This window comes from Arachis hypogaea, chromosome 5 (genome assembly GCF_003086295.3).
Source record: "Arachis hypogaea cultivar Tifrunner chromosome 5, arahy.Tifrunner.gnm2.J5K5, whole genome shotgun sequence".
Classification (NCBI taxonomy): domain Eukaryota; kingdom Viridiplantae; phylum Streptophyta; class Magnoliopsida; order Fabales; family Fabaceae; genus Arachis; species Arachis hypogaea.
Window position 1 is genome coordinate 62,001,405 of NC_092040.1, and position 11,151 is coordinate 62,012,555.

The 11,151-nt window shown below is 36.3% G+C and overlaps 1 long non-coding RNA gene across 1 annotated transcript; it reads right to left on the bottom strand.

Annotated features, from left to right (window-relative positions):
• Positions 1-205: 205 nt before the first annotated feature.
• LOC112801633 (uncharacterized) lies at positions 206-1,981 on the bottom strand. The gene is made up of 3 exons (XR_003818864.2): positions 1,893-1,981; positions 794-982; positions 206-462 (listed from the first exon to the last, which is right to left on the bottom strand). It is a non-coding gene; the product is annotated as an uncharacterized lncRNA (long non-coding RNA).
• Between the last annotated feature and the right edge of the window lie 9,170 nt (positions 1,982-11,151).

The window sequence follows — 11,151 nt, forward strand, 5'->3', positions numbered from 1 at the left end:
AATTTTTTGTACAATATAATATTTAATAATATAATTACATATATAATTTTGTATTTTTAATTAAATAAATTAAATAAAATAAAATAAAAATAAATATAAAATTATACTAAATTTATTTAAATAACAAAAATTATCTGTAAACAAAATATATTTATAAAGAACCAAAAGTATTAAAATAAAATTAATTTTGAATATTCATACATCTCACACCAAATTAAGCATAGTCATATCAAAATAAGCAAGAGACCACTTAAAATTTACTACTAATACTCTACAAAAAACTAAAATATTATATCTTACATAAGTATTTTCTAATAACTAAACCATATTCCACAATCCATGAATCTCTTCCTCTTGTTGCTACTGTTTGGCCTTCATGTCTCCAAGTTTATCTTTTAAAGTTGTCGCTTTTTCTTTGAGCTGTTGCTTTAAAATGTGGTGACCACAGAAGATAACTCAAATCTGCAATCAATTCCAGCAACCAAGTGAATTCTTTTTTAACTTATAAAGCCTAAAGGCAGCAACTTTGACAGGCAACAACAAAAGAATCACCCCATCAATAAAAGAATAACCTATAACTCATCAAATCCCAAATGCCAATATCTCTTACAAGTATTGTTTATAGCATTCACAGCCATCCTAAAAGGCATAAAGATATAGCAGTGAAAGCTTACCAAACCTACTACTCTTTTTATTAACCTCCTAATATGTACGCTCAACTTTACATTAATATATATACACACATATATATCCATTGGAAATGTTAAATAAGTAATTAAGTATTATACTGTACCTGTGACTAATTAATAACAGGAAGTGAGATTTTCATAATAGTATTATTAAGGCACATTCCTAATTACGATTGTTCTTTAGAGCTTCTTGGCAATCCGATATTAGTGGCTAGTGTAGTGGGTTCTACTTCTACACACAAAAATTACAGCTGCTACACATTCCTTGTGCTCAGAAATCTCGTGATGTTCATCTGCAAAAAAGTCAAGCATTGCCAACTAATTTGTCATACTTTGAGAAATTAATATTCTCTCTTATACACTAGCATAACATAATCTGAGGGAAAGAAGCAACAAGCATTAAATCAAGTGAGCTTTCTTCCAGAATTAATAGATTGAGCTTTAATTCTATCTTTTTTTTCATGGTAAGTGAAATTCCCTTTTTTTTCTTGGTTATCCTTATGTAATACATATTTGAATGAATCAGAAACCATTCGTGGGACAGAAGCAATAAACAAGAAAAGGTGTCACATGTGGTGAATGAGCATCTCTTTGCCAAGTGCCATGTTGTGTGATTCATGATTAAGATTATATGATCGGTTTTGAGTTATCAAGTGAGAAAGTCGTCCTCTCCCTCACATGCTCATAAGCTAAGGTTTTGCTTTTTCAACCTTTTCTTTTCGTCCTTTGGAAATTCCCGTCCACACTCCAAAACCCAATCCCAACTTAAAAAAGTTCCCTCAAAACACAAATAGAATAGAATAGTAAAACATTTACAAATAAGTATTTTTAAGAAACAAGTTAAACTTTTTGTTTATGAAATTTAGTTAAATTTATACATTTATTGTCAATTGTGCCAACAGGTGAATATACGGTGGGTACATTTAGTTAAATTTAGTTAAATTCATACATTTATTGTCAATTGTGCCAACAAGTGTTGTTTTAGACAAAAAAATTTCATAAGACAAAAATATATAAGTGGAAAATTAAAAGATAACAATCAAATAGCAATCACAAAGAACAGAACCATTTGTCCTAATTGGCTTTTGAAACTAACAGTTTAAAACTACATTATGCACATAACTCTGACTAAGCCAATTAGATTCCAGCCACAATACAATTCTACAAAATTTAATCAGAATGTAGCACATAACATTAACATACCTTAACTGCAAGTTCTCCAATAGCCCAGCATGCATTATTTGCTATTGAAATAACCTGATAAACCAGGCTGCAAAACAAGGAAAGAAGCAGTTCATAAGGAAATTCATTAGACACAAAAGAGCACAATCGGTTTTATCATTCTACCTGCCCCAGTTTCGGACATCTGTCCCTCCTCCGAGTCCAAGTCCTTCCCATACTAACTACAACAACACAAACACCATCATGTCAGTAAACAAAATAACTATATATTCTTAATCAGCTGAGGAATTTTGTAAAAGAAAAATTCTACAGATCGATGCAAAGTGAAGAAAACACAAGTCCTCAACCTGAGCCATTACTTGAGCAGCATCCTATCTTTACCAATAGTCTTCAGTACTACCTATACCACAAAAGAAAACCAGTTTATATTAAGCTATTCAACAACAAAGTGTTTTCATAAGTCATAACCAAATCAAATAACTCCTAAGTGATTTCGTAAATTTTGTATTAGGTCTTCTCTCTTTAAAGCCAAGATAAATCCAAGATAAATCCTAAAAAGTTAAAACCCCAACACCAACAAGCATGGTTAACAGAACCGAAACAGCACTGACAGGGTCATCTTTTTTACCTAAATAAATTATTATAGAAAAAATTAATGAAATTGCATAATAAAATCATACATCTGAAGAGCTAACATGGCGAGGGGTGATGGAGCCTCCAATCTGCACCAGTCCATCAGCGGTGAACAATGTAATTCTATCCTCATGAACCCATTGAATTTCTGAGAAATCATTGAAACAAATTAGCAATATAGTACTTAGCAAATAAATTACACCCGTTGGGTGCAGCCCTTCTCGGGACCCTGCGTGAACGCGGGATGCTTGTGAACCAGGCCGCTTTTTTTTTTTTTTTACTTAGCAAATAAATCTCATCAGCATAAAAGTGCAGTATATCATTTTCCAAAATGCAGACTCTGATGAAGGCAATCTCAGTTATCGATCAATTAAAACTTAAAAAGTACCAAATGCCATGAATCCAAAAAGCACTGCACCCTTCAATAACCTAAAAATCCTCTGAAAGTTTATAAATTATACTTGAAGAATACCTAACTCAACTAAAGAAGCAAAATCACTAGGCCTTGAAGAAACAAAATAACCATAACTTAGAGCACATAAACATCGAAAAGAATAAGCAAAAGCTCCACCATTTCATTTCAACAAAAACTAATTTTAATTTTCAAGATTTCAGCTCAAATATTCTAAAAAAGCACACACATTTGAATATTATATATACAAAAATATGTTTCACAACTTGCACAATCACAACTAGCACTGTAGAATCAAATTCCGCAATTGAAATGAACTTCAATTACAACAATCAGTGAAAGGAAAATCCAGCTACTTGAATGAAATTTCAGGAAAAAGAAGGAAAGATTACCAGAGTCGGATTGGAACCACGGGAAAGATCGAAAAGGATCATCACCGGATAGGTTGGAAGAGTCATCGGTGGCTTTGACCACGATATGATGGCGAGAAGAACGAGATGATGAGAAATTGAATGAGGATCTGAAAAGCGGGGAGAGAGGAGATGATAGCGTGGAACGAGAAATTGATGCAAGAGAAGAAGGGAATCTGAATCTTGAGGAGATGATAGCGGTGGAAGAAGCCCTAGCAATGGCGGTGGAGTTTCAGCGGCGACCAAGCACCCTTTCTTCTCTCCTCCATCGCGTTTTCTCTCTCCCTCGAGCTCTCTTTCACCGGCGCTCGACAGCGGTGGAGCCATATGTGGCGTCGTCGTTTCTTTCCTTCCTTCCCCTCTCCTCTCTTCTTCTCTTCTTCTTCCTGTGCTCCCCTTTTCTGATTTCTTCTCTTTCATGTGTGTGAGTTGAGGGAGGATGAGAGTACGTGAGTGAGGCTGAATGGATACGAAAAGGGGGAAAAATTTACCTAATGTGAGAGTGCAGCAAACAGAAGCGACGATGAAGACTAGTGATGGCGTGGTGAGTGGTGAGTGACAAATATGAGTGACTGGTGGAGATGGTGAGTGGTGAGTGGTGAATGGTGAGTGTTGACTGGTGATGGCGATCCCTTTCTCTGATTTGGGGGTGATGAGTGGCGCGAAGAAGGGAAAAGCTAAGGGTAGTGATGATCGAGTGTTATGTTTTCGGTGGCTAAGGGTTATGTTTTCTGATTTGGCTAAGTGTTTGTACGCATGTATCATTTGGGGAAAATTCAAAAAATTTACTAAGTGTTGTTGGAAATTTCACTTAGATACATTAGGCAACACTTTTGAAGCGCACCCAAAACTTAATAAATAGGCTACTCTTAAAAAGCGTTTTCTTTGATATAAAAGTGTACCCATAGATATTAACATACGGCTACGCTTTATAAGTGATTTCTATAATATCTAAGGCTACACTTTTTAAATGATGCCAGAATTATGTTTCCTTTTCTCTAAAAAACAGGCAACAATGAGAAAAGCGTAGCCTATTCTATGAATAGGCTACGCTTTTCAAATGTAGCTTAAAAAAAGTGTGGCTGAATGGGTATTTTTCTTGTAGTGATAGCAAAAATTTTTGAAAAACAGAGCACCATCCACGCGTACGCGCACTGCGCGCGGACGCGTGCATCAAGCGTTTTCGACCATCCACGCGCACGCGCCAGCCGTGCGTACGCGTGGATTGAGAAGTTCCACATTCCATACATTTTCCAGAGAGCTGTGCCTGCACTGCGCTAACGTTGTGCCTTTGGCACAACCCAACTCGCGCGTACGCGCACATGACGCGTACGCACCACTCTCGAAATAAACCATCCGCGCGCACGCGGCATGCTCGCGTACGCGCGGATTTCTATCCTTCACCACATTTCTTTTCTTCTCCTCTTTCTATTTCTTTCCTTCTCCTTTCTTCTTCCCTCCTCCTACCCCTCATCCAACACTTCCAAACACCATCGATAACCATTTATTTTAATTAGTTATTAGTTAGTTAGTTAGTTAATTAGTTAGTTAATTAGTTAGTTAGTTAGTTTATTAGTTAGTTTTAGTTTAGTTTTCATTTTATTTTTTCTCTTTTCATCATAAGTGTTGGATTATTGACTTTGTTTACTATACATTGCTGCCCCTTATTGCCTAAATGCTATTTTAGCATGAATATTTTTAGATAATCTTTGTTGGATCTATGATTGAGGTTATATTTTGCTACTTGGTTTTGAGTTTTTCATGCTTACCTTTTGAAAAATACCAAGTGATGAGAATTGCCTTCGAGCTTGTGACTCTTTTGAATTGCATGTTGTAACTAGCCACCATGTGATTTGAACTCTCTCTTTGAGTGGGCAACCTCTTGATGGATGATGTTGAGCATTTACCTTAATGCATTGTATTTCATGATCATATGCATCCATATGTGTTTAACTTGAATGCTTTCATGCTTCTCTAATGCTTGTCTTACCTTACAAGTTCACTTAAAGCATCTCAAGCATACTAGAATAAGTAAAGTGCATGCTTCTTTTGTGACATAACTTTTATGCTAATGTGTGTTCTAAACCGCACAATTTAGAATTCACACACTTATTTGTCATTAATGTCACACTCACCTCATTCTAGTGATTTACCTCATTCCAACAATGTATGCTTCCTTGCTTTTATATCTTCTCAACTTATGGTGTTATATTTTTGTCTTTCATGATGAATACACCACAAGCAATAACGGAAGCAAGACTAAGGACACGTAGCAATCCGGAGAGTCGCTGTACCCCCTTGCTCATCTTTGAGTGCACCGAGGACAGTGCAAACTTTTAAATGTGGGGAGGTCGTCCGACCGGTCGGTGATTTTGGGTGACAAATTTCTAATCCCAATACTTTTGCATTTCATTCTAGGATTTTAGGATTTTTACTTGCATTTTCTTATTTTTGCATACACAATAAGCTTAGTCAAAATAATGAAATTTTTCAAGATTTCTATCTATAGGGCGCTTCAATTGATTTGAGTGAAAACTTTTCATTAAACTTGCTTGAATCACACACACACACACACACACACACACACACACACACACACACACACACACACACACACACACACAGATATATATATATATATATATATATATATATATATATATATATATATATATATATATATATTGTGGATCATGTTTTTGAGCTAAGAGCACAAGCAAGTGAGTTTTGAGCCTAATGGTGTGGTTACATCTTATAACCACTTATTTTCCTTCTTGTGTGCATTATTCTCTTTCTATGAATGTAATCTTTGATTTGTTTGATTCTTTATGTCCATTATTTTGTGTATTCATGCATTTATATGATTGAGGCCATAATTTTATTTAGCTCACTTACCCAAATAGCCTTACCTTTTATCTTCCATCATTAGCCAACTTTGAGCCTACGCTTAACCCACCTGTTCTTTAATTTAGCACATTACAAGCCTTAAAGCGAATAACAATAAATGTCCTTAATTTGGATCTTTGATTGGCTTAGGCTAGTGTGTGTGAGTATCATTCAAGTGTGGGAATCTTGGGACATTGGGGGAATAAAATGGTAGTTTTGTATTTTTATTGAAATTATTGGGAATTGGGTACATGCTCATGTATTGATAAAATGTATAGACCTTATGCATTGATGTTCTTGTATATAATTTGAAAGAAAGAAAAAATGAGAAAAACAAAATAAAAAGAAAAAAACAATATGGAAAAAAATATAGAAAAAGAAAGAAAAAGAAGAAAAATAATAAAAAGGGGACAAAATGCCCCAAAGCGAAGCTCAATAAGATCAATGCATAAGTGTTATGAAATGAAAAAGGAAAAGCATGAGTATGTGAAAAGGAGAAAAATGGGTAGTTAGAGTAGAACTTAATTGTATAGGTTATTATATAGGTTAAGTGGAAAGTCTAAGCTTATCAAAGATTCAAACTTCAAGCTCACTTGACCAAATATGCATCCTACATTGACCCTAACCCCATTACAACCTAAAGAAAAGACATCATGATATATGTATGCATGCATGAAATATATGTCGATTGTTAGAAGAAAAACAAATATTAGAAAGCATGATTAGGAGAGAATTGAGAGAATCAACCCTAAACACTTGAGCGAATAGAGTGCAAACACATCCGGTAAGGGTTTGATGCTCAATTGCATGTCTCCACCTATGATCATCCCCTTTCATGCAAGTTTGTAAAAATATTTAATAACTCAATTCAATTGTGGATTAGACTTGTTAGTCCTTAGCCTTGTGCATATATGCTTCTTGGGAATTGATTTATTTTGACCAAGCAATTGCATTCATGTAGATAGTTGCATATAGGTAGATTGCATTTAGTTAGTTTCCATTGAATAAATGCCATCCCTTACTTCATTCTTGGTTTAAGCATGAGGACATGCTTGGTTTAAGTGTGGGGAGGTTGATAAACCCCATTTGTAGGGTTTATCTTGTATTGATTTTAGGGGATTTTATCACCTTTTACCCACATTTATTCAATGGAATAGCATGGTTTTATAACTTCTCCCTTAATTGTGCTTAAGAGTGAAAACATGCTTTTTAGGTCTTAAAATAGCTAAATTTAATTCTCCTTGATTCTATTAGATGCCTTGATATGTTTTCTAAGTGATTTCAGATTTAGGAGGCAAGGATTGGACCAAGGGAATGAAGGAAAAGCATGTAGAAATGGAGAACTCATGAAGAAATAAAGGAAACGCAAAAGCTGTCAAGCTGACCTCTTCGCACTTAATCGACCATAACTTGAGCTACAGAGGTCCAAATGATGCGGTTCTAGTTGGGTTGAAAAGCTAACATTTGGGGCTTCAAAACGATATAAGATTTGCCATAGTTGCTACACGTATGGTGACACGTATGCGCACTGTACGCGCACGCGTCGTTGTTGCCATATGGTCCACTTAAAGCAATACGTGGCCAGCGAATTCTAAAGCCTTGTGGGCCCAATCCAACTCATTTCTGATGCTATTTAAGCCAAGGATTGAAGGGGGAATGGGGATACTTTTCATACTTTAGATGTTAGTTATCATTAGTTTAGTTTAGCTTAGTTTTAGTAGTTAGAGTTAGTTTCTAGAGAGAGAAGCTCTCACTTCTCTCTAGGATTAGGATTAAGATTAGGTTTAGTTCTTAGATCTAGGTTTTAATCTTTGCTTTCTTCCACTTCTATCTCTCAACTTTTTGTTGCTACATTCATCTTCTTCTACTCTTTTGTTGTAATTTCCTTTAGGTTGTTCTTACATTTTGTTGTAGATCTAGTATTGTTCCTTCTACTTTCTTCCCATTCAATAAAAGGTAATTCATAATAAATGTGTTTCTTTTAATTGTTGTTGTTAATTCATTGCAATAAATGTTGTTAGATTCTATTCTTGTTGTCAATTTGCTTTTCTTTTCTTTTGTGCCTTCCAAGTGTTTGATGAAATGCTTGGTTGGATTTTGGTGTGGGTTTTGTTCCTCTTGGCCTAGGTAGAGTAATTAGTGACTCTTGAGTTATCTAATTCCTTTGTTGATTGATAATTAGAAGTTGCTAATTGATTTGAATGCCTCTAAAGCTAGTCTTTCCTTTAGGAGTTGATTAGGACTTGAGGAATCAAATTGATTCATCCACTTGACTTTCCTCCATGGTTAGAGGTTAACTAAGTGGGAGCAATACACAATTCTCATCACAATTGAGAAGGATAACTAGGATAGGACTTATAGTTCTCATATCTTGCCAAGAGCTTTATTAGTTGTTAGTTTATTTTCTTTACCATTTATATTTCTTGTCTAAAATCTCAAAAACCCCAAAATAACTCACAACCAATAACAAGACACTTTATTGTAATTCCTAGGGAGAACGACCCGAGGTTTCAATAATTCGGTTTATAAATTTAGGGGTTTGTTTTAGTGACAAACAAATTTTTGTATGAAAAGATTATTGTTTGGTTTAGAAACTATACTTGCAACGAGAATTCATTTGTGAAATTCTAAACCATCAAAAATCTAATCATCACTCTAGACTCGGATTTCATAAGCAAATGTTATTATAAGCCTTTACCGGTTTAGCATAATTAACTTATTTATCATGAAAAAAAATCGTTAGTTGCTCGCGAGATTAAAACTTAAAGTCATATCATAGATAAGTACTCAGTAACAGAAAATAACATATATACATATAAACAAACATACACATGAGTTAAGCTCAGAAATACATGTCATCTACCAAAAGACCAAGTACTACAGCAGATTATATACATATGTACAGACACAAAAGAGGAAGCCAGTCCCAACCCTCACACGGGTTTCCTAAACGAAAACCAAACTACTAAGAGGTTCTACCCCTCTAAAAGTACTACAAAAGTGAGAGAAAAGTAATACTACGATCATTAAATAGGAGTAGAAGATCCGCCGTGCCTAACTCTGCTGTGCCCTCTAAACCTCCTCCAGATAAGAGGCCCAAGATCCCTCAGAATACAAATCCTCCTTGGACTCTGAATCCTGCTTTGACTCGTCATTCCAGACAAGATGACCATCTAAAGGATCGGCCTCCAAGGCTGATCTCACAAATTCCAGAAGGTCATCAGACTCGATAGGCTCAGACTGAAAAACGGGAATCGAAAGGTGCTGTGCAAGGCCTAAGTCAGTCTCATGTGTGAGGGGCGCATCTGGGAGAAGTAAGTCTTGGCATGGTCCTTGATAGACCCCAATTTTGTGGTTTATCATCGGTTGAATTTAAGGGATTTTATCATCTTTTCTCACATTTATTCAATAAAATAGCTTGATTTTGTGAATTTCTCCTAAATTGTTCTTAAGATTGGGTTGAAGGAATGAAGAAAAATCATGCAAAAATGGAGAATTCATGAAGAAATGAGGATTTGCTAAACTCAAGGCCATACGCACACGTCACCCCACGCGTACGCGTGAGAAGGAGATTCGCCAGCGACACGTACGTATGACCAGGAAAGTTTCCAACAATGTGTACATGATGACAAGTCATCTTAGGCTAGTTTCACTAGCATTTCTAATTGTTTTTAATAAGGTTTTATGCACTTTCCTACACAATAAGTAAGTGATTAGATTGGAATTTCATGTTTGTCTCGATTCTATCAAACATTCTTGATTTTATGCATTATCATCAGATTTATGCAAGATTTATTTGATTATTATGAAATGATGCAAAACCTTATGATTTTGGTGAGACTTTGATTGCATGTTTGATTGATGGCAGGTGGAAAGATTAAAAGAAAAAACCATAGAAAGAAGCAGGACAGAAGAACATAGCGCTCATTTGGAAAACATTACGTTCCCCTGCAGCATCAACATTGGCGCTACGTTCACTTTCAAAGAACGCTACGCTTTCCAGCGATGCGCACGTGTACAGGGTGCTTACGCGCAGAATGACATTTTTGCAATCCACGCATACGGGTGGTAGACGCGTACGCGTGGGTGGGGGATCAGCGCTCTTCAGCAAAGAGCACTACGTTCTCTTGAACGAGCCCCTGTGACACTTTCAAAAAAATGGGATTGAGGAATTGTCACCGATGCGTATGTGTGCATGACACGTACGCGTGCATGACGCGTACGTACGTTCTCTTGAACGAGCCCTTACGACACTTTAAAAAAAATGGGATTGAGGAACTGTCACCGATGCGTACGCGTGCATGACGCATACACGTGCATGACGCGTACGCGTGGGTGTAATAATGGTGATGGTTTGTGCAAACGCGTACATGGAGCATCAGCGCAAAAGAGGCATTTTGCAATCCGTACGTATGCGTAGGTGACGCGTATGCGTGGGTAGCGCTCTTTGCACGAACGCTACGCTCGTTTGGAGAGCTCTGTTAGGGACGCATGAGCGTACATCAAGCGTACACGTTATGAGTACCCATCGAGCACAGACGCGCACGCGCAGGAGACACGTACGCGTCGGTGAATGAGCGTTACGCTCTCTTTGAGAATTCTACGTTCTCCTGAAACTAAGTCCACCATACCAACTGAAGTCCCTATTTTGACTTGTTTCAACCAAGGCCAAAAAGCCCAATCCAAGTACTTGAAGACTGAATTGGAAGGTGTATAAATAGAGGAGAATTTGATTTCATAGAGGAGTTTTGGAGTTTTTATTTTAGGCAGGCTAGTCAGTAGGGAATTGGAGCATAGAGAGTTAGTTACAGATCTGAAATTGTAATTTTCCTTCAGCTATTTTCTTTAGCACTTCTCTGTACTTTCTAATTTCTGGTTTTACTTGAGCTATGATGAACTAAACCCCAAATTCATTAGGGGTAGGAGCTCTATTGTAATT